Raw genomic sequence first — 24,109 nt, forward strand, 5'->3', positions numbered from 1 at the left:
GGCACGTCTCAGATGGTCTGTCACCTTTTGTATGAATTCGTCGGTTTGAACTCAATAAAGTAAAATGTACTTATTAGTATTACTATACGTAACACTTCGCGTAGGCTTCGTGTCACAGAGATTCCAACATACGCATTGTACAAGGTTCAGAATGTATCGCGAATCAGCCCGTTGACGCAACTTTTTTCCTTAATGCAGTTCCTGCGTGTGCTACATTGAATGATCGAAATGGAAACAAGCTATGCGCTAAGGCTGCGCCGCTTTCAGCAATACTGACCGCAACTGCACAAGCCAATAACACTTCAGTGACCTGTGCGTGCTTGTGGTTGATAAAGGTGAGAACACTATTCAATCTGACTGCATTAGTACTGAGGATGTGCGTGAAGCTGAATTCATTGATCTTCCACATGTGCGAACTTGCAGAAAACATAACCTGGGAAATATAGGAACGACTTCAGACGCTTGACTTCTACCGGCCGAGGCTGGCTGGCCTCAGAAGAGGCCAGGAGCAAAGCAACATTTCACTTTCCTTCTTCACATTACAGGCAATAATTCCAGTGTAATCAACCTTCGTCCGTGCACTACTATGCGAAATTCGGTTCTGAAGAAATACGATCAATTAGGAGAGTTGGCGTAGAGAATGCAGAGGGAAAATGCGTGCAACTATTTTACAAAATGTGCGTAAGATGTTCTCCACGCTGATTATGATTTTGCGTAAAGTGGTTGAATTTTGCCTGGTGCCGGAGAATGCACCATCTCTGGAGTTTCAGAGTACACCTACAACTAGTCAGGACTCCAGACGGGGAAAGATTAGAATTGATGGTCAAAGGCGAATTGCTCAGAAGGCGCTAACATTTTGCACCTAAACAGCATTATGGATAACTTCAGTATGCGATTTAGGACAGCAACCCGTAGGGTGCTGTGTTTTTGGATTATGTGCTGCAAAATAAACTGCTATATGGTGGGGTCGAAAGTAAACATGATGTTGTGATTGGTTGTACACTTCGCGAAGTGCTGAGAGATTGTTTATGTAGCCAACCACTAACTAAATAGATTAGCATTAAAATGTCAGTTATGTGCCAACTGGGGCGCTATAACGTAAAACTATTCCAAACTTTTCTATTCCAATTCTACTATCAGCCCTCCACGATTGGTCAAAAACTTTTTTTCGACCACGCCAACTTCGCCTGTCTGTCACGCGACGTCACGAAAACCGCGATACCTCCCCATCTGATATGATGTGTACACACTGATTATGCATGATTAGACAGAAAAAAGAAAAACAGTTATTTCTGATTCGACTTCTTTTCGCCATTAGCCCTCGGCTATTGGTAAAAAGTTTTCGGACTACACCCACTTCACCTGCCTGTCAAGCGACATCACAAAACCGCACAAACTCACCGCGTCAAAGTGACGTGTACGCGATAAAGATGCATTAATATGCCGAACAAAACTGAATTTTCTTCGGAATAGCCGCAGGCTGCCCCGTTCTGAAAGGAATGAAAGATAGCTGTCGTCGATCGCTGAGACGCTGGCTACTCGCACCTGCCGGAGAGCATGGGTGTAATTGCGTATAATAAAGCTTCTTGCGTGGCCGTTTGACGTTTTCGAGCCCTTTAGGCACGTTTACCATCTCATTCTGCCAACTCTTCTTTGCTGAGGGGCAGGTTTAGCGTCATTCTTAAGCTTCCGTTGCATGCCGCCGTGATTTTCGACCAGCCACCACAAGCTAAGTAAGGGAAAGCCGGCCACTCGCAGACGCCGGCACCACCCTCTTCATCCGTTATCAATTTTCAGTGCACAGGCTCTGCCCCAGTGAATCCCTCTCCACTTGAACGTTCTCCTCGCCTCTTGTCAGCCAATTAGATACGACGAGCCGCTCAGTGTAGGCAATGTTATTCGTTTTTAAAGCAAACAAAAGTCACCTCCTATGAACGAGGAGAGCGTTTGATGAGAATGTTTGAGGAGAGCGTGAGGAGAGCGTCTGTTCAGACAACCCTGCGGGTGACCGCCCGGTGCTTGCGTAGGTGGTTACGCAAATTTGACGTCAGAAAATTGGAATAGAAATATATTGGAATAGTTTTACGTTATAGGGCTCCTGGGCTTTGTTCAAAGGACTTGGTGCCGAATTTGTGTAGGTAATTTTTTTCTAGGTTTTAATGTCAAACACAACATTATCATGCGTGCGCAAAGCAGATGGCCCCTTAAACAGGAGGTTATGTGCAATGACCAGTGTTATATCGGCGGTTTCAGGTTCAAACAGTAACTGACTCGCCCTCAGGGAGCGCTGCCGTATCGACGCGGAGCCTATTTAAGGCGCCGCAATGACCATAAACGGACTCTGCCTCGGTCCCCGTCTGCGCCTCCGTGTCGTCAGGCCACCGTCCTGGTGTGCCCAACGTGCCCGGCGTGGCGTTCATGGCGGCCATGCGGACGTAGCTTTTTGGAGACGAGGTTAAACCCTTCGTGCGTACTACGATGCCTTCAAGATTCCTTAGAAACCGTTTTGCTGCCGTGGACGCCGGATTCTGCTAGGACGCTACTAGCCTTGGCACCTGGGCTATGTCCTGCTGAGCAGCGCATTCCGTCGCCATTCCGACGTGACACTTTGGCGACGAGGATGATCCAAGTACATCGCACCTGCCAGCAAGTTGCGCTTGCCGACTGCATTCTTACGGCACCTTTCCCGCCGTCTGCTCTTATTTCAGGCAGTATTTCTGCGCTTTCTGCGACTTCTTGATCCCTGCTTACTGCTTCTGCAAGCCCAGTTTACAGTTTTGCTGCACACTTTGCCAGCAGGATTTTTGCACTGTGCATTTGAAGGCGGTGCCTTCGGCGTCATTTGTCCCACCCCGACGCTACTGCGGCGTCGTCTCTGCATCTGTCCTTGCTCTTCAGCCATGTCTGTTACTGCTCGCCATGAATGTGGCAATGCCGCCCCCCCCCCTTCTTGTCCTGCCCCGGCATACCAGTCATTCCTTGGCTAAAAATTGGAGGACGCTTAAGCTTCGCCTTCAAGAGTGGAACGCGACAGCGTTCCCGTCCACCCGCCAAGGGGTGTAAGACAGTGGGCTACGGCGCAGCGACTACGCGCCCCGCATCGGACGCGGTGAGCGTCGAGCAGCGCCGCGTTCGGCGCGGCAACGAAATGTGCGCCTGAGCAAGCGACGCACGCCTGAGCCTTAGAAACAGCTCGTTTCTAAGGCAACACCGCATTCACTAGAGACGCTTTTGTACCGCTTTGAAGCATCCAACTCGTGGCTGAGTGGTAGAGTCCCCGTCTCACACTCCGGAGACCCTGGTTCGATTCCCACCTAGCCCATGTTGCAAGTTGCTTTTTATTCATGAAGTGCCTGCTGGGATTTATCGCTCACGGCCAACGCCGACGACGCCGACACCGGCTTTTCTGCGACACGAGCTCCTTAACGCTGTCGCGTTAAAATAGCGACATGTGTTGCAGGCTTACGTCGACGCAGCCGCCAGGATCGCTACGCTGGAACAGAAAAATGCGCTCCTCCTCAACGCGCTGGGGGTAGAAGGCGTCAGCGTCTACATCACCTAGACAAAGACGGAGGCCGACGAAAGGACAGGGGACGCGCGGGCAGTTCATGTTTCTGAAGCGGCACTTCAAGTGCTCGACAAGCACATTTCTACAGAAGAAGAATTTTGCAGCCGTGTGCAGTTCAAGCGCAGATTTCAAAGTCCTGCGAAGCCGACTATAGAATTCATCCAGCACGCGCAACGGCTCGCCATATTCTGCAAGTCTGGCACCGCTACCGATCTCATGGTCCAAGATCAGATCCCTTGCGGCTTGCAGTAGCAACAACTTCGCCGCCGGTTCATTCAACTCGGCGAGTACTTCACCGTCAAAAAAGCATTGGAAATTGAGGAAAAGAAATGCACCGACAAAATAATGGAGAAGCTCGGCGTTCTACAAGTAAGCGCCGTTTCACAGCGGCGTCAGCCACAAGATGGCGGCCGCGACCAGCCTTGTCTTCCGAGGGACCTTCAATATGGCGGTTACTTTCCCCGCCCGACTACTTTTCAAGATGGCGGTCTTCTTCGCCCCATTCCAGTCCAAGATGGCGGTTACCCTCCCCGCCCGGATACCCGGATTCTAGTCAAGATGGTGGCCAACAGACCGACGCTCCCCGGACCGCGCCGAGATGGTGGACGCCGAGAGTGCGTAGGTGGGCTTCCCCGTCTGGGATGGAGGCAACCAGGCGCCTCCTCTGCCTCCGCGCCGTCGGCTCGGCCCGGCGGCTGTTTCCGCTGCGGCTCGCCGGAGCACTGGGCGAATTTTCCGGGTTGTCCGGCCTGCCACATGTTTTGCCAGACACGCAGAAAGAAAGGACATTTTTTCCATATGTGCTGGTCATCGGAAAGGACATCTCGACCTGTCAACGAGCTGGAAACGCGAGACAATACTGTTGTCACGATGGCGACCATTCTACATATAGAAGACGCTGTCGGCGCCCTATCGCTTATGCGCGTTGTGCGGTTAGAGTTAACAATGTAACTCTACCCTTGAGGATCTACACAGGGTCAGTCGTCTCACTCATTAATGCTCAGGACTACAAGAGGTACATTACACATATCAGACTCCTTCAATCACATCTAGTCATCCATAACTACTCGGAGCAAGTGGTTAATAATTTGGGCTGTTTCTCCACAACCGTCAAGTTCCAAGATAAGTCTGCTGCGGTGAACTTCTATGTCACTGAACACGGTTGATCACTTGTGGGACTCCACACTATTTAGGCACTCAAGCTACTAATCGACGGAGCGACTTTGTCTTGTCTCCAAGCCTAATCTTCACCACCACACTTCAACATTAGTTCCCGTTGGACAGAATATCATCCCACTTTACTGAACTTCTACGGTACAGCGAACTTCCACAGTGCACCGCAGGCCAACACCTGTTCGACTTCACCCCCAGCGAGAGCGAACCAGTGTAGTGTGTTGGAACAGTCTACCCCAGTTAAAGCGTGACGACGGCAAGCTCCACGGAAAACCCAGGTGGACAGTACATCAGCGGTCAATATGCGTGTTGAGCACCTTCCTACCAGGTTTTTTCTATAGTCGCTCGCATGATAAGGCGTATACCCATTTTGCAAATTATTTTGTAAAACATTCAGATGCAACAGTTACTTCAAGTATGCCTTCAGTGAATTCCGCATTTCAATGCAGTTTTTCTCATTTGCGAGTGCATTCTTATAGAACTCGTAAAGTACCTCATTTGAATGTTTCATGTTCAGCCACAAGGCAAGAGAGCTAGGCACGATTACTTATGCTCACTGACGTACCCAGTCAAAATGCTCCGCTAGCAGCGTCGACTGCTGAGCGTTTCAAAGGATCTGAGGATTCTATTCAGGCACCTGTTTCTGATCCGGCTGTGGTGCCAAGCCAACATGCTCTTTCGCCTGATAGGCGTGTAACTGAAGCTAGTGGTTCCATGCAGGCACCTTCCCAAAGAATGACTGCTCTGCCCAGTCCCCATGTTTTCCTTGAAACACGTAACGCTCATGTGTTCAAGCCTTCGTGCTTACATACAGTCCTTCATAAGTCTTCGCTCCCAGCTGTGCCTGAGGAGCGCGTCAATGAATCTTCGGATTCTTTTGAGTCTTGTTCTTGGCCTTCAGTCGTCTGACGGGCGCTTCAGAGAGCTAGAAAGCTCATATGTCAAGTCTTCATCGCCACCCGTTTCATCCGGTGGGTGCTTAGCCGAGCAGCATAGCTCAAAACCAATCTCAGAGCCATTTATGACTCTTATGGACAATACGCAGCTTCTTGTACCACAATTGCCGCGGCGGTAAAAAAGGCGGCGCTACAGACGACGCTGCCTTACCGACTTTGTTTCATGATGTTTATTTCCACGAATTCCTTAGTTCATTGATGTTCGTATTTCATGTCAACTCTTGTATGTTTATGCACCAACTTGGAGTGGTGTCCAGGTCTGCTGTGCAGTTCCTTAAAGTTTCATGTATATCTTTTAACATGCGCTAAAAGATGTCGTAATTTATATTTCTATTGAAAAAAAAACCAAGTGCTTTGTTTGCCTGCTTTTTGTTGGTCAGGGAGGAGAGAGTCCAAGAGTCAGAGTAATGTATAGCATTCACAAATGCATAATGATGCTTCCTTGCCTTTGCTTGCTTCCTTCTTTTGCTATTGTATAATGACACGGCTTCTCAGAATAATTTCAACCAGAGGGGGGATGATGTTCTATCGGCGGTTTCGGTTTCAAACTGTAACTGCCTCGCCCTCAGGGGGCGCTGACGTATCAACGCGGAGCCTATTTAAGGCACCGCAAAGACAATAAACGGACTCCCTGCTTCGATACCCATTTGCGTCTCCGTGTCTTTCTTCAGGCCGCCGTCCCGGCGGGCCCAGCGCGGCGTTCATGGCGGCCACGCCGACGTAACAGCTTCGCCAAAAAATACTAATGTGGTGTTTATGGCAGCCGGTGGATGACTTGAACTCCTGCATCAGTGACAGAAAAGTTACCTTTTGGTTGTCGTTGCCGCCAATGCAAGCTTATTTCAAGAGTGATCGTGACCTTCAGGTTCAGAGTTAACATGTTTACGTACACAACGTGCAATTCCATTATTTTGTTTTAACAAGGAGCACGGACTGGAACCATCTTTCCACTTGCAATTTTTGCATTGGCGAATTGAAGAAAGCCTTCATTGACAACTTAATGCAACCCTACGACGCTGATAAAATGTGTTTCCTTTCGCTCCAGCCGGTCCATTCCTCTATGTAATGTCGTGGTCCTGAGAGGAGACAAATAAAATGAAATTAAAGTCTGGCGATCACAAAATTTCTGGCAAGCCGCGTTCGTGCATCGCGCAGAGGCGTCCGCGGTGCGACCTGAGTGCAGTGCGAACACCTTGGTTATATCGCCAACGGCACTGAGCGAGCATCGCGCGCACAGCGTGTCACGCCCGGTTCACACACTTCACGAAGCCTCCCTTTGACTGTAACAGAACTGCAAACATCAGCAGCGAACGAAGCCTCACATGGTGCAGGACGATAAGATTTCGGGTGCAAAGCGGGACGCAATCAATCCGGGTCGGTCTTTCTGTTCTCGTCAGAGACGCAACAACCCGGAAGAGCCAAGTGTTCCGCCTGTACTGACCGCCCTATGCCCCCAAGCTGCGCTCCAAACCAAACCTGTTTAGACGCGCTGCCACTTACACAAATGTGCTGCCTCCCAGCGGAAACCATGCGCTCACGCACGCCTTCACATTCATATCTGGGTCGTGCCGTCTGCGCAAGTCAGCTGAGGGCCACGAATCCAAATCGACCATGCGCTGTGACGAACGCCGTTGAAGCCGGCACGTGGCGGGCCATGGAAAAGCTCGATCCAGTTTCCTCCGGTTCCCTTCGACGACGAGCGGCCGTTCGGGAAGCCAGCCCGCGCTCGCCACCGATTACGACTACTGCACTGCCGAGCAGAGCCGACACAGGGGTGTCCGCGTGCTGCAGCCACCAGATTTAGACGTGAGCGGAGAGGCCAAAATTGGCCTCGACGAATTACTCCGTAGGAAAACGGCGTGCGTCCGTTTCGACACCTCGCCTCATCAACCTTGTTTGCTAACATTTGTCGAAACTACACACATTGTTCGACAACCAACAAAGTGAATTCCAGCAGAACTTATCTCACGATGAATGTCGACGTGAGCAACACATCATATTGCCAAATCTTGCAATTCTGTGTCACATATCTAGTAGAAGATGCTCAGTGACCCAAGTTAGCCTGAAAGATGTCAAATACGGACAAAAAAAAGTGTGTGAATTTCCCAAAGGATGCTAATCACATTAATAACCGAAGCCGGTTTGTACGCATCCAAAAGTGTGCCACCCGCCACTACAGCTCAGGCAGTGGCATAGCACAGCTCGGCGATGCAGGTCCCGGCCACCCGGAGAGCTTATTCCGATGGGGCCAGAATGCAAAAACGGTCAGGCGCAGAAACTTGGTGGCGCTTTGAGGAAAGACAGGTGGCCAGAATGATATACACGCTTTATTGATAAGGTGGATTGTTAGCTTGGCTGTTCACCAGACACGCTACCTCAGATGCTGGGTGATGATTGTGATATATACAGTCAATCCGAAGCTCTCCCGCACGGCGTTCCTCATGAGCGATCGCAATGTTCCGGAAGGTTAAACCCCAAAAATGTCTCTCGGAATTCCACGGTCGAGACGACGCTTTATCCCAAGAAGGAGAAATGGCGCCGACGCGAAAACAAACACGAGTCGATGAGCCATGACGGCTTCGTACAGATGATGTAGTCTGCATAAATGCTTACAATATATATATATATATATATATATATATATATATATATATATATATATATATATATATATATATGCTTCTACACAGTATACCATTAAAGCGTGAACAAAGAAACCTAAACGCTTAAACGTGCACCTATAGACAGTCACCAATCGATAGCGCCCAAAATATAAGTTATTCCGGGGCTCTAAATGGACTTACAACTGGCCAGTTGAGACGTTGATAGAAATTAAATGACCACGATTTATATAGTGACAGAATCCAGCACGATGTTCGGGATTTAAGTAGAAAATATAATTTTAGGTTGGCAAAGAAAATTAGAAAAAACCAGCAAGTGGCGAGGCCTGGTGTTGAAATCTTCGTACTTCGAAATGAAGTCAGGAGATGATTGAACGTGAGTCCAATGTCATTAAGTACAGTATATTTTTCTTTAAAATTGCAATTAGTATATAATTAGACACTTGCGCTTTATTCTATGCCTATTACGAAGTAAAGAAAGTCCACGCTAACGAGCGGCGCTCGCGTCGTCCCACATGCATGGCGGCGCACATGCTGTTGTACGCGCGCGAGTATAGCGCGAGTTCGCAAGTACCCATAGTTTTACGATCTCCCAGTGATACGAGATGCCATCGACGAGTTGCGCCGTAAATGCGTGCGTTTTTTTACCTTCGTGTCGGCGCCTCTATCACACTGTACCGACGCCGAGCTCTCCGCCGACAATCGGCAGATTGCCGGCGTCGGCACAGTGTGACAGAGGCGCCGACACGAACGGAAAAACGCTGTCACCGACAGTCGGCAGACCGAAATCAGTGTCGGGTCGGCCTATTGTGAGTGCGAATTTACCAATCGGCGTTCTCCAGGCACGTGCTTGTGGCAGGGACGGTGGCTTATCGAGCAAGTCGGATTCGTCGCTTCCGCTACCACTTTAATTTTGTCCATCGAAGCATGACGTTCGGCTACTTCCTAAGGATCCAAATTCTGAGCACGCATGCGAGCTAAAATCCTTTGTTCCAGCTCGCTATGATCCTTGAAAGACGACATGAGGAATCAGATGTGCACGCTTGGCTATAGCAACACGAACCGTGTATCACGTGTAAAAGCGTCGTTTCGTTTTCGATGCGCTTGGTTTCGTTTTTAATCAAACACCACAGCAGTTGGACAGGAAACCGCAAAAAAAAATGACATGTAGCTATTATTGCATAAGTACTTTAACACTTTTGAAAACATGAATCGAAGGAACATCGACTCGACAAACGAAATAAAACATTCTCACGCCTACGGCAGCACTTGTCGGCCTCGCACTAGCGCCGGCCTATAATCGCTATCGCGCTCACCTATCAGTTTTCAGCATGCTTCCAGTGAACGACTTCATCCGCACCGCAGATCGAAAAATTCTGATAAGAAGTGTTCGCCGGCATATTCCGCGTTACTGCTTAATGATTAGGCGATGTGGCCGCAAACTTTCCATTGCACGAAAAAAAAAGTGGGCACCATGAAAATTGGATGTCAGTCTCTTTAAGTGGCAAAAACGCGACGTGATTACTATGCACGGCGTACTGGGAGCTCGGGATTAAATTGGAACACTCGAAAGTCTTTCCCGTGCACGTAAAGGGAAGTGCAGTATAGTTGTTGCTTTGCGGCGCCGTCGAATTGCGGCCGCAGCAGTCGGCAATCGAACCCTCGACCTCGTGCCTAAAAACTCAACGCCATAGTCACTGACTGAGTCGCCGTGGCGGGTGGAGTGTGCCACATAAGTAGCACAGGTAATAATTAGACGCGTGACGGAAATTTCGCCTGATTGAGAGGCGATAGCCAGTTTAGCGGCTCGGATACTGAAAAGAAAAATGGAGTTCCAATCTGCAGTGGAATAGTGCGGGGAGCCCAGGGGCCTGCGAGGTTCCAAATGCCTCGTCAAACTAAAGTTTTTTTTTTTCCTCCACCACCTGTTAGGGCGGCTTACAACGCTGCAGGAACACCGATGAATGGAAGGAAGCGGAAGCGCCGTTCGTGGTGTCGAGACTGCGCACGTCTGATTGCATCTCCCCGACGGAGTCAAAAGGCAGCACGGGTGAGAACCACCCAAGAGGAGAAACGCGGGAGCAAAACCCGCGCAGAGCCAAAGCGCCTCGCCCGTGTACCTCGGGGGCGGCCGAGACACCGCCGTGCTGGTCGGAGAAGAGAGGTAATGGCGCCGTGGTTGGCAGCGTTGCAATTAGGCAGCAATTAACGCCGCCACCAGCGCGGCCGCGCCGCTCGCCTAATCTGAATGGAGCCGCCATTCCTGCTCGTGTTCCGCTAAGTAATAGACATATTACTCCACCAGCCGAACGTATAGGAATTCTAGAGAGTGGGCACATTCTCAATCTTGTTCCACGTGGATGTCACTAAGTTGAACACGTACGTGAAAATTTTTCGCTTACCGAGTTGACCTATCTGAAAAGATTGTCCTAGAACGTCGGCTCTTCCTAAGTGGTCGTGAAAATATCTACTGCGAAAGATGTTCCACTTAATTAGCTGAATTTACGAGGAATGAGATTAAGAATGTCAAGTAGAGAGCCAATTTGAGAAAGTGGTATCGAAGACCTGAACAGAGTTATAGTGTGCCGGACGTTCGCGTAGTTACCCAGCGTTTACTGTATTAAAAGCCTTCAATGAAAAGCTTAAAGTGTTGTGGATAAACGTTGCAGAAATAAATAACATAAAGAGGATTATTATCTGCACGCACAAATAAAAACAAATAGGTATTTTAAATATATTCTTTTTCCTGAGAACTTACTCAAGGCTACTTGAAGCTACTATACATTCCCACAGAGTTTTGGAGTGTCTGCTAGAAATCAACAGAAATTACAATTGATACCACTAAAACATATCCATTTTCCAATTACAAGATTCGGCGTTACGGTTGAAAAAGTCTCAAATACGGTTGTTCTAGGGGAAAATGTGGTAGCTATATTGAAGACCTGAAAGCTGCCTACGAAGTTAGAAAAATTAAGAGCACATTTATACCTGCTCATTTTAGCTAAAGCTAAACTCTAGCACAAAGCCAAAATTGCGAGCGATCACCGAGGCAAATATGTCACGTCTCATGATATCACCCTTGCAGCACAAAACGGGTCGATGCAAATGATGCACGTGCAAGTATATGGTTTTATTAAATGAAGTCGAACAGCGAACTGTACGTGTAGCGTGGAACATACGTCCACCGATTTTAGCTCGTCGGACGACTCGGATGTCGCCGCAATTTCGACAAACTGTGACGCCTTGATGCATGCAGTGCCTGACAACAGCACAAACAATGCGGGACGTCTGCAAGAGCCCCTGCAGGGCTGGGGGCCGTATAGGGACGCGCCGCTGGCCGGCTGACCGTCCAGAGTCTAGATACGCATTTTGCAACTGCTGCTGACGCAGCACGCACGACGGTCGTTCTTAGTTAAACTCTTTGCCCGAAGGAACGGTAACGGGAGATGTCAACACGTAGTTATTAATACGTTTGTAGAGCAATAAATGCTTTTTTTTTTAAGTAGCGCAGAGCATACGCCTTTAACACAGATATACCAACATGCCTGTGGAGTAATGGAGGCATTGTGCTTTTATTATTATTTATTTTCAGAGTGGCATGTGCGTTGGTTTGGAGGTCTTACCAACACGGAGTTATCAATGTGCCTGCGGAGGAGTGCCCTGGGCGCCCAGTTGCGCGACAATGTTGAATGCATTTGCGGGCTTATTTCACGCTCGGAAAAACACTTTTATGTATCACGTATTGAGCAGCAGGAAGCTCTATCCGGTGTTTTTCATGTCGCCCTACAATTTTCTCATTGACACTTTTCATCGAATTGTAATATTTGAGAAGTTGGTTATTAAGTTAGGACTAATTATCTAATTAGGCGAAATGAAAAATAAAGATGGTTTCAGCACCTCCAAGCGACGGCAAACAACATTACCTTGGTCCTGTCCAGCTACTTTGCATTTGCATATTTCAGAACTATGGCTACAGTTACGTAGGACATCCTGTATATTCACGCGTACTAGACGCATGCAGCGTATACTTGCAGGGAAGGGCGAGTAAGCAGCCCGGCTGCATGGTGGCCTCACGCAGAATGTGTTTCGTTGGTTTCAATGCAGTGGGTCGGTGCACTGCTTCAGTGCTGATCGCACTATCATCGACATTCATCGTAAGATCGGTTCTACCGTATTCTTTTATTATATGGTGATGCAATAACTGATGAAAACAAGGACGAAGGCGATTTAGCCTATAGTTTCTATCAATCAAACGTTGTTCTAGCGTTAATCTCAATAATTTATGTGGTTTATAAAGCCCATTATTATCCTCAACTCGCCCACGATAACATAGCCTTTCATAGACTTGAACTAGACGTTGAATCACATTCCAAACTTTTATCAGGACTGCACATAGTGCATAAACGTTAATCCAGCATATCACATGGCGTTGCTTGCTACAAACGTGTGTGCCATGCACATATATAACAATCTTTACTAGCCTGCACTTACCGTACAAGTTAACCTTAGAATGGGCAAATTTACCGCAGTGTATGGTACGAATATTTTATGATAACTACACGTATAATCGAGCAACGCTTCATTGCTGAAATGCTGTTGATGTTTTTTTTGTTCTCGCCGATTAATAAACAATAACAATAAGAACTAAGCACTAAAGCCGGACTTTTTCGTTTTGCATTGGAAACGGTGAGCACGAAAAGAAGTTTATTCGACTACTTTTTTTTGTTAGCCTAAAACGAAAATGCCGAAAGCAAGAGTAGCTGCACGGCCACCAAACATGGATGGATGGATGGATGTTAGGCGTCCCCTTTGTAACGGGGCGGTGGGTTGCGCCACCAAGCTCTTGCTAATATACTGCCTAATGTCCTACCTAGGTTAAACAATAAAAAAAAAGAAAAAGGACGGCTATGAACTACCACACCCAAATTTTCTGATCCCTTATTGCGAACTGTGCTTTTGTACGTCTCCGTCTTTTGTCCTTTCCCTACATTTCTTCCACCGATCCTCCAATCACCTCTTACCAATCCTTATTGCGGACATGTCTACATTACCACTGCTCTCGCTGAACCCAAGACCTTCAAGGAGGCCAGTGGTGCCCTAAATCGACCGCTGGGTAGACGTCTTCACACTATAATAAAACATGCTCCATAGTTTCCTTAGCTTTACCGCAGCAAGCACGTGCTCCTTCTTCCTTCTTATATCTCGCTTTATAGGTGCGTGCTCTAAGGCATCCCGATCTCGCTTCGAGATCGGGATGCTTTAGGAAACTTCGGCTAACAGCGCCACCTCGTGGCAGCCGGGTGGGCGCCACACATTACACATTTTGGCTTGGGAGCGTGCCGAATGGGATGCCCGGAGCAACAGCAGACAGCGCGCACAATCTCGGAGGCCATGGTCCGGCTGACGCGGACACGACATCTGCGGCTGTGCCGAAATTTCTCGCACGCTGAAGGCTTCAAAAATCCCTGAATGACCTGCAATAGCGTCGCACAGGCGCCGCTCCGTTGCACGCCAGAAACCGCTCCAATAAAATTAAACGAATCTCACATTTCTGCAGTGATATTGCTTGTAGGATTCAATTCTCAAAATTCTGAGGAATTATTTAGTCATGAAGGTTAGACCTGGTACGAGTCACTTTGGTAATTGAATGTGTATCAATGTGACCCGCAATATAGAATAGTGTAGCAATGTAAGAATATAGCACATATATACTTAAGTATATGCGAAACCCTACGGTGACGGCGAAAATTCACGCATGATCAATTTTATCCAGTCATGATGTTTAAAAATGTTTTCTGTGAGATGAAAATTGCACATGGGGCGTACACGAGCCACGCGTAAGAAGTGGTAATCCATTTAGCGCACTTTATTACAGTACTGATCGTGAGGCGGATTACACTGCACACAATTACACAGTCCCCCATTACAGTTGAAACAAAATCGACCTGCAGCAGAATAATTGGCAACATCGGAGGTGGTCCTAAGTTTAAATGCGGAGGAGCCAGCGATCGGGGTCACGGGAGTCCTGATGGATCCTCATGCGAAGCTTGATGCTAAAATTAGTAAAGGCAAGGCGCAGAAGACCAGGACTCAAGATGCGAGACCATCTATTGCGGCCCCTCAGGCTCGAAGCGGAGAACGAGTAAAGAAAGCACGCAGCCGCTCTCGCAATGCAAAGGACCCTCGCAAGGGTTGCACCCGGTTTTCTCGGAACGAACGCGCGTACCGCCGCAGCCAGCAATTTGGCGCGATTAAACGGTTGTCGTACACGGTCACCTTGGCCCAGTGTGTCCAGAGCAGCGCCCAATTACCGTTGCACCGCCGTGCCAGGAGCCTCTCCGCGCACCAGCTCTAACTGCTGCCGGGACGCGCCGCTGTGGGACCTTGCCCCACCACCAAGGCCACCCGGAGCACCGGGTTAGTCGGGCTAGGTTGGGTATCTGCCGACGCTCGCAGCCCGCCGGCTACGGCTGCCAACGGCATGCCAGATTTATCACCTGAAAATTGAGCCGCACGGATCGGGCCCCCGGTGCTTCGTCAAGAGTAGGTGGAAACAGAAAGAAATAAAGATGCGTATGAAGCGTAATTGTCGGCGACAGGCATTGCGTCATGGTGAATGCGAGTCGTGAGGAAGGATCAACTAGCGCGTTATTCCGAGGGGGTGAAAGGTAGCGAAGTACTCTAGTTCTGGACGAAGAATGACCACTGCCGAGGTTCCAGTTAGGTACACTAATTCCTCGAGTTTATTCTCATGAATCCGGTTTGTTTTATTACATTTTCAGTTCGGGCTCTGCTGATGGGCACGAGGTCACGGATTCGGGCCCTGGCGGGCGCATTTTGATGATAGCGAAATGCAAGAACGGTACCATGCCAACATTTCGGTGGATGTTAAGTAACTTCAAGTGGTTGCAACTAATCTGAGGCCGTCCACTACGGCTTAGTTCATAACCAACTATGCATTTTCGGCAAATCAAGCCCCACAAATGAAAGAAAGAAAGAAAGAAAGAAAGAAAGAAAGAAAGAAAGAAAGCGTTAGCGATCTTGGGGTAGTTGACGCAGTTTCAAGGGGCTATCGATCTATCTATGTTTCTATGTTTGAATCTAACCGTATGCCAGCTAACCGGGGTCACTGGGTAGTTCGTGGTGGAATCGTTGGCCTATCGGGCTACTGTGCCCAGGTAAATGAGTTCGGAACCAATCATCGAACCAACTTGAGTCCCTGGCACGGTTAACGGCGCATGAGACATGAAACCGGACAGACCCACAAAACACATTTATAATGTATCATGCCAATAAGTCCCCGTAAAATCTACATACAGCCGTAAAAATGGTTAGACTGAGTTTTGATCTCTCCCCTTCCCACTAATATATTTTCCGAGTTCTCAAATCGTTTCACAAGTTCTGAAAACGTCCTGACGTGCGATGTGGCGCTTACATGTATGAGTCGGTGTAGTTATTTTCCATTACTCGGTGGACTACTGGCATCTCCGCTGAGGGTTGTGCCCGTAGAATAGGCCTGGCTTCTCCAGCGTTGTCGTTGGTGAGGGCGAGGTTGTCCCCGTAGCATAGGACGGTGCGGTTGTCCTCGGACCAAGCCTTTGTTGGCGAACACGGTGCACAGCCGCGGGGCGTGGAGGATCAAGGCCGACTGGTGCAGAGCGACTGGTGAAGTGAAGTGAAGTGAAGTGAAGTGAAGTTTATTTCCAACACCAAGTCGGAGGTTCTTGGGCGAAAAGATGTCGCAGACATCTTGAGAGTGCCCAAGGACCCATTAAACAGCAGCAGACAGAATGCAAAAATAATCATCTGAAACGCTGTACAAAAACATAGGCATGAAATATAATACACGCAACTCAACACTTTTAGTGCACAACATAATTGCATAATGCAGATGTCACAAAATCCTTATAAGCACTTGTGCAAAGGCAAAAAATAATTTTATACATCAAAATGAAATATATACAAAATAGCAAAATAAAGATGTTGTTCGAATGATTCTTACACGTTTAAAAGCATATTTCGCACATGTTTCTTGAATTTATATTCTGGTAGTTCGAATTTGGTACAAGTTAAGAATTTGTTCAGTATTGCTGGTAACTGGTATTGAAGAAGACATACTCCGTAGCTTGTACGGGAAAAAGGAACTGGTAAGGGTTGATTACGGAGAGAGTATCGGGGGGAGCTATCAAATGAATGCTCATAAAGCTTATTCTTTTTTGTATAAAGTAGTAGTTTATATGTATAAAGATCACTTGCTCTAGTAATATCGTGCTTTATGAATAGCTGATGAGTACGCAGTTCGCGAGGGTGCCCATAAAAATTTTCAAATATTCTGAGAACCTTCTTCTGCAACACTTCGAGTCTGTTTAGGTTTTGAACAGTCGTTTTTGCCCATACTAGCGCGCAGTAAGACAAGCGAGAGTAGAAATGGCCGTAATATATAGCTTTCTTTAGCCATAATGGAACTAGGTTTGATAACCTGTACAGACAGCCTACAGTTTTGCCCAATTCAGAAGCAAGCCTGGACACATGGGTATTCCACGACATGTTTTCCTCGAACCAAACACCAAGAAATTTTTGCTTGCGAACGCACTCTAATGTTGTGCCTTGAAATGAAAATTTCAGATTAATACATGGTTTGTTCGTAGGCCTAAAAATAACGTATTTTGTTTTACGTGCGTTTAATGCAAGTTTGTTTTCATTTAGCCACACTTCCAAATGCCTTAAATAATTTGTTACAGTAACTTGGAGACTTTTCATTGAATCAGCACTAAAAAAGACATTCGTATCATCAGCATACATAACTAGTTTTTCTGTGTAAGGGATATTACATATATCATTAATATAAACTATGAATAGTAAGGGTCCTAAGATCGAACCTTGTGGGACGCCTTGCTTAAGTTCAATTTCTGCTGACGTTAAGCTTCCGACTTTAACATATTGTTTTCTGGCAAGTAAGTAGTTTTTAATAAGTTGAAGAGCAACACCGCGTATTCCGTAGTCGAATAATTTTTGTTCTAGGATATCATGTTTTATACTATCAAAAGCCTTTTTCAGATCAAGAAACAATCCAACTGTATACAGCCTGTTTTCAAAATTGTTTAGTATCTCTTCTTTTACGTTTAATAGGGCTAATTCAGTGGACTTTCCTTTCTGGAATCCGTACTGAGCATTGTTTATTATGTTATACTTACTAAGAAAGCTCCTTAGTCTGCAATTTATGGCAGATTCAAACACCTTCGATAGAACGGGCAAAACAGAGATTGGCCTGTAATTCGAAATGTCATTTAGAGCACCGCCTTTATGCACAGGGCATACACGCGCAAGCTTAAGATCGGAAGGGAAAACTCCAGAAACGAACATACAATTAATGATATGAGCCAGGGGCTCCGAGATGAGATCCGCAACATACTTCAAGGGCGCCGCACTTAATTCATCAGAACCTGTTGCGACATTGCTACGTAGTATATTTATCGAGCTTAATACCTCAAACGGTGTCACTGGGGCTAAACTAATTGTGTTAGGCTGTCTTACTCTGCGGCAGATTCTTTCCCGCGTACTCTGTTCAGAAGGCGGCAAATAATCGCCGGAGTGGGCAAAATATTCATTCAAGGCCATAATAGCCGCGTCCTCGCTCATGTCTTGGGAGAAGGCTTTGACGTTGAAGCGCGTTTTGTTTTCCATAAATTGTCCCAGATTATTAACTGCATTCCATAGTTTGCGAGGATCATTATAAATCTTGGCGAATAGGCATTCATAGTATATCTTCTTAGCTTTCCTTATGTCGGCATTTAGTTTATTGCGACACGTTTTGAATTCTTTTAGAGCGGCTAGGTCACGTGTTTGAACAAACTTATGATACATTTTGTTTTTTATTTTGATTCTTTTGTGAAGGCTCGTGTTGATCCATGGCTTTCGGATTTTCTTTTTGTTTAATGTATGCGATACGATGGGAAAATTGCTATCGTAACATGCTTTGAGATAGCGAAAGAAAACGCTATATGCGCGATCCGAATCCTGTTCTGTGTATACAAAAGACCAGTTCGTAAGCGCTAGTTCCGAGCGAAATTTCTCAAGTGTGAGCTGATTTATGACTCGATACGTTGTTTTATCGGTGTAGTTAGGTTTGTTAGGTGCAGCAGAGAAAAGAGCGAAGACTGGTAAGTGGTCACTGAGATCGAGTGAAAATAGGCCTGAAGCAATCTTATTTGTTGGCGCGTTTGTTATGCAAACGTCCAGCAGTGTGGCACTATGATGAGTGATTCGGCTGGGCAGTCTAATGGTGTTCGAGCAATGATATGTGCTCAGAATAGTTTCAACCTGCACGGTGGCTGCGTCATCGCTTATCATGTTGACATTTATGTCACCCATCAGAAAAAAAGGCACGTGCAATAAGTTTAACTTACATATAAGGCTTTCAAAGGTATCAAGAAGGTATCCTCCTTCAGTCTTGACGTCCATGGCTCACCGCCTCCTTCGTCCAGTGTTCCAGCAGACCTCTTCCTTCTCCTATAGCGGTGTTTTCCCATTTCCTCCCTCGCTCCTTCTAGGCCACGTCAGCCTTCTTCCTCTTTCTTGTTCTCCCGCTTATTCTTCTAGTTCGGCTCGTGACAGTCACTCAGTATGTGACCATCTGCACATAGGCGGCGCTCTTCCCGAACCTTTTTACGTCCACATCGGTCACCTTACGGCGACCGCATTTTGAAGAAACAAATCTGATTTTATGTGCGTGTCATTAGGTTTCTCAAATTATTATTCAATTTATCTTGTGACTGACGAATAAAGATTATGACCTTTTACGAGAAAAAAAAATGTTTCATTTGGGTAACTCGGCGACTACAGATTACGTCTAATTCAACAAGCATAAGTGCAAGAGCTGCTTATGAAGGAATAAAATATTCCACAAATGTAAGTATTGCGAATCCCTTGTAACCTGACCATGGCTCTACGTCATGAGCACTTTCATATTATTGGGAAGAGTACTAGCACTCTGTTCTGAAGGAGTACAATCTCCGTTAAGAGGAGCACAAGCATTCTGTTTAAGGGTGTAGAAACACTCAGTTTGGAGGAGTAGACGTACTTCCTGTGGAGGAGTATAATCACTCTGAGGGAGTGCTATTACTCCTGTAGGGAGAGTATTGTCACTCTGCTGAAAAGTACTAGCACTCCCTTGCGGTGGAGTGATAAAACCGTCAGGGGGAGTTATTCTACTCTATCTCAAAGGGGATCGATCTACTCTCGAGAAGGGAGTGAAATATGGGACAAGCAGATAATCCCTCCAAGCAGGCACGTACCCAGGATTTTTTTTCGGGGGGGGGGCACCACCTCCATCATCATAATCATCATCATCATCAAGTTTTATGTCCACTGCAGGATGAAGGCCGCTCCCTGCAATGCGATCTCCAATTACCCCTGTCCTGCGCCAACCGATTCCAACTAGCGCCCGCGAATTTCTTAATTTCATCGCTCCGTCTAGTCTTTTGTCGTCCTCGATTGCCTTTTCCTTCTCTTGGTAACCATTCTGTAATCCTAATGGTCCAATGGCTTGCTCTCAAGTCTCTGCCCCATATGTCAATACTGGCAAAATGCACTGATTGCACACCTTACTTTTCAATAATGATGGTAAGCTTCCAGTCAGGAGCTGGCAATGTCTGCCGTATGCGATCCAACCTATTTTTATTCTTCTGTGAATTTGCTTCTCATGATCAGAGTTGCCTGTGATTAATTGACCTAGGTAAACGTGCTCCTTCACAGTCTCTAGTGGCCGACTGGCGATCCTGATCTCTTGTTCCTTTGTTGTTGTTGTTGTAGCCTGTGGCACGTGTTGCTCCTACCCACGATGGGGGATTGGCCAAGAAATGGGTGGATTATTCCAAAATGATATAGAGCATAAATTTCCTAATATATATATGCGAATAGCATTGAATAGGGTTGAATTACCGGCTAAAATAAAATAAGGAAGGTGCTGTTGAATGAGGAATAATTAATTTAAAAGTAATAAAAAATAGAATTTAGCCGGGCATTCGTTTAGATTCTGTAAGGAATGTTTGGACAGCGAATCATGCATCCCTGTGGCTGAATCCCAAAGTGGACGCCCCGAACGAAAGAATTGCAGGTTCTGTCAAGTCCAGGCCAATTCTTCGAAAAGGTATCTCTAACAATCTTTTTCTTTACGCAGCAAAGCGGCGGCAAGATAGAAGAAAGTGCTGTATCGTCTCCTCCTCCTCACAAAAAGAACAGAGGGGAGAGGGAACCAAACCCGACCTGTGTAAATAGAAATTTATGGAGGGAATGCGGCAGCGTAATTTGGTGAGGCAGACCTCAAGCATCTTTGTGTAACAAGATTCGCTATGCCAGGGAAATGCCAGGTGTTTATACTCTGGAGAAGCTGTCAAATGTGGGTTTCTGGGTTTCTGTGGGTTTCAAATGTGGTTTCTGTCAAATAGGAGTTTCTGTATCCTGTTCATTACTGTTTCTAAGTGAGGTATCGTGACTCCTCTGGGTACTGTATACAGGTCAGCTTAGAATTTTTCCGCTGCTTTTACTATATCTTCGAGATTGCTGATGATATTCCCCTTTTTATCTTTTAGTGCATACATAATGGTTTATCCTATTCCAGGTTTCCTTTTTACTGATTTCAGGCTGCGTTCATTTTTTACGGCTTCTTCAGTGTTTCTCATGTTATAGTTTCGAATATCAGTTATTTTCGCCTTGTTGATCAGTTTTGAAAGCTCCGCGAATTGCGTAACGCTGTGCGGCCGCCAGTCCCATACAACCGCGTAGAGCGCAGGACTCTGCGATTCTAGACGTACTGCGCTCACGGCGAAAAGTTAGAAAAACACCCACATAAGCACAGCAGAGAAGTGGCTACGTGAGGCGGTTCGACCGATAACTGTAGAAGCGTCATTCAAAACAAGTCATTGTTCTCCACTTACGGCGGCGTTTTCTCTACTTCCTTTTTCAATAAAAAGATGTTGATCCATAAATAGTCTCATAAACAACGCTTAACTTTTTTATTATTCGCTTTGCTTGCAGTTTGGTTGTTGCCTTGGCTCTCACCCTTAGTATACCGCTTAATTTCTCAACTCCTTGCGATTTTTGTTTCCAGTTGCCAATTTTGCACGAAAAGTGCTATACAGTTAGGGAAAAACAGACGAGGTAACGGGCGACAGTCATCTTGCTTATGGGTCTAAGGGTTATTGCAGGGTTTCATGATGGACGCTCTTTCACATTATTTTATTTCCCACCTTATCTAACCCATATCAGGTGTATATGGTTCCGGGCACCTGCCAGGGTCGCGGCGAGCCGTAACTCAAGAAAATAATAAAGCAAAGGAAAACGTTAAACGCAATTGGCGTTTTCTCCGGCCGCAACTCGTTCCATGAGAGTACAGACCAGCTGAGTAACAGCCGCATCCCTCTCCTGGTCCCAGGATCAGCCTAAACAAAGAAGGTTGAACTAACAAAAGCAACAGCTATGCGCGTGACGGTTGAATAGATGGTGACAACTGAACGCATCTCGAGTTAATCGCACGGGTGCGGAATCTATGAGAAACCTGTCCTTCACATTACAAGAGGTGCCGATAACTACCGCCGTCTAAAAGGAGTGAAAAAGGCAGCATAATGCTGACCGATGAACAGCTGTCAAGTCTCAACATTGATCTGGTGGCGCTTTAGGAATGTGTGAGGAGTGGTGGCGTGGGTGGGGAGGGGGGGGGTTATGCCACTTGATTTCGGGGGGGCCCGGGCCCCCCTGGCCCCCCCCCCCCCCCTGGGTACGTGCCTGCCTCCAAGAGAGTTCCCGGAACTCGCTGTGTTTTAAAGTGCACACGGCTCATACATAACTTGTTCGGACGTTGGCAAGGCGTTGTAACGCTATATTGATTAAATGATAACATATTACTGTCGACAGGCGTCGTTAGATGGTTTCTCCCGCAATATTTTTTGCATTTTTGCATAATAGGCGCATCCAAAAAATTAGCGTTTGCTTTTGATTTTGTCTTCTCTACCATTCGTAATCCGCAGTAAACAGGTTACTGAAATGAATTATTTTATAAGAATCTTTAGGAGTATAAACGTACAATAAAAGAACTACGCAGAATGTTTACTAATGTATGTACCCACTCCTGCTATGCCTCCCCTACGAGACAGCAGTATTCACAAATAAAAATAAAATAAATAAATTCAGGACACACACAGGCATACATTATACGTGAATTCTTTAAGTGTTACCTTAGCAGCAAGGAAATATCTCTTGAACTATATTCAGGCCAGCCAGCATACAATGTCTCGTTCAAGCCTCATTTAGATATTTTCTGTATTCAACCAGAATTAGCAGTGAAAAGTTTTCAAGGAAGTTAACTACGTCTAAGCAGAGTTTCAACTACAAAATTTTAGGAGGTCGCCTTGCGTTGGCAAAGTACAAGTTATTTTCATTCTTTCTGCAAGGAATTTCTGGTAGCAAGAGCAAAACTTCGTCAATCTGTCTATTCCTGCTAATTACTGCACCTCAGTATCGCATATGCTTTGGCATATTGCCATGGTTGTGTAGTGCGTTCGTGATATATTGTTAAAAGCCCATTGGTTTAGCTTCTTCCTGATCGCTGCCTCTGATGCTACCATGCGGTATGTTCTACAATAAAAGTTCGAGCCCATTGCAAAAGTAACAGAAACATGAGCACAGGGATAATGTGGCATTCAGGAGAAATGTTTGCTACGCATTTAGTCGTTCATTGCGGCCGGTTTGCAGAATACAAAGTACACTGGTAGGGTTTGCTATTTTTGAATTGAGTGGTCATCCCTGATTACGTTTAGGAGAAGCGAAGCCATGAGCTACTCGGAAAAAGCATTCTTTTGCACAAAAGGGAAAGTGACAACAGTGAGCGTAGGCGCGAACTATAGCGAGGTTGACACTCGTAATACGCTCTTGGTATAACGAGCATTCTTCTCAAAATCTGCGTAAATTTTTGTAGTCGCACCACATAGAACATAGTTGTCATGCTGTTGAGATGATACAATGGCGACTGGAATTGGAAAACGCGTGATTATATAGTTTAATGGGAAATGGCTTCTTTAAAAGATATATATTTTTATTGTGGTAGATATTGCAATTTTGTTGCATCAGCTGTGTTACCTGATGAGACCGGCACTATACTTGCAAGACAGAGTACATAGCGGTGTTGGCTAATAAACACATTTTCACTGCCTAACGTTGTTACTAATTGGTTTAGGACACAAGTCCCGTTGTGTAATTGAATTCGAGCGCGTTGAGGATTATGCACTGAGCACCGGTTTCCAAAATTGCTCCCAGAAATTATGTGGCAATGCGCATTGATGTTAGAGTTACAATTATCAGAACTCATTTTTTTTTGTTAAATGTGTCAGTCCGCAGTAGTTCTTGCGACTAACATGGTGATACATTAAATGAGAACCACCTTGCCTTTACACTTATCTGCCCACAGGAAAAGTCGCAATGCTAAAGTAGTGAGTAAATACTTTTCTTTTGCTGTAACACGGCACGCCTTATACCAAAACGTATTCTATGAAATTGTAGAGGCAGAAATTTTCTCATCGTGGCACTAGTTACAACAACGTGTTTATAAACAAATGTTGACAAAAATACTTGTAGAAAGGTTTCGTACAAAAACCAAAAGTTTTAAAGAAACGTCAATGTTGCTTCGCATGAAGAGAACATCAAACCTTTTTGCAATTTAAGATATAAGCGCACGTAGTCCCTAGAATGTTTATGCAAATATCAGCGTTCTATATACAGGATTATATACAGATTTATAT

General features: G+C 46.1%; 1 protein-coding gene across 4 annotated transcripts in view; it reads right to left on the minus strand.

The window, feature by feature from the left end:
- The window catches only part of LOC135919579 (alpha-N-acetyl-neuraminyl-2,3-beta-galactosyl-1,3-N-acetyl-galactosaminide alpha-2,6-sialyltransferase-like), a 61,802-nt gene that overhangs the window by 32,941 nt on the left and 4,752 nt on the right, over positions 1-24,109 (minus strand). Inside the window, exons 1-2 of one of the 4 annotated variants that reach the window (XM_070523106.1) lie at positions 18,725-18,881; positions 15,754-15,980 (exon numbers count right to left, since the gene is read on the minus strand). The exons of 1 other annotated variant lie outside the window; for it this stretch is intronic. The gene's annotated coding sequence lies outside the window, so the exon portion shown is untranslated. Of the gene's footprint in view, positions 1-15,439; positions 15,572-15,753; positions 15,981-18,724; positions 18,882-24,109 lie in introns of those variants that run through there. 2 more of the 4 variants (XM_065453500.2, XM_070523108.1) reach the window with 2 other exon arrangements.

The sequence above is a fragment of the Dermacentor albipictus genome, chromosome 8, assembly GCF_038994185.2.
Source record: "Dermacentor albipictus isolate Rhodes 1998 colony chromosome 8, USDA_Dalb.pri_finalv2, whole genome shotgun sequence".
In the NCBI taxonomy this organism is placed as follows: domain Eukaryota; kingdom Metazoa; phylum Arthropoda; class Arachnida; order Ixodida; family Ixodidae; genus Dermacentor; species Dermacentor albipictus.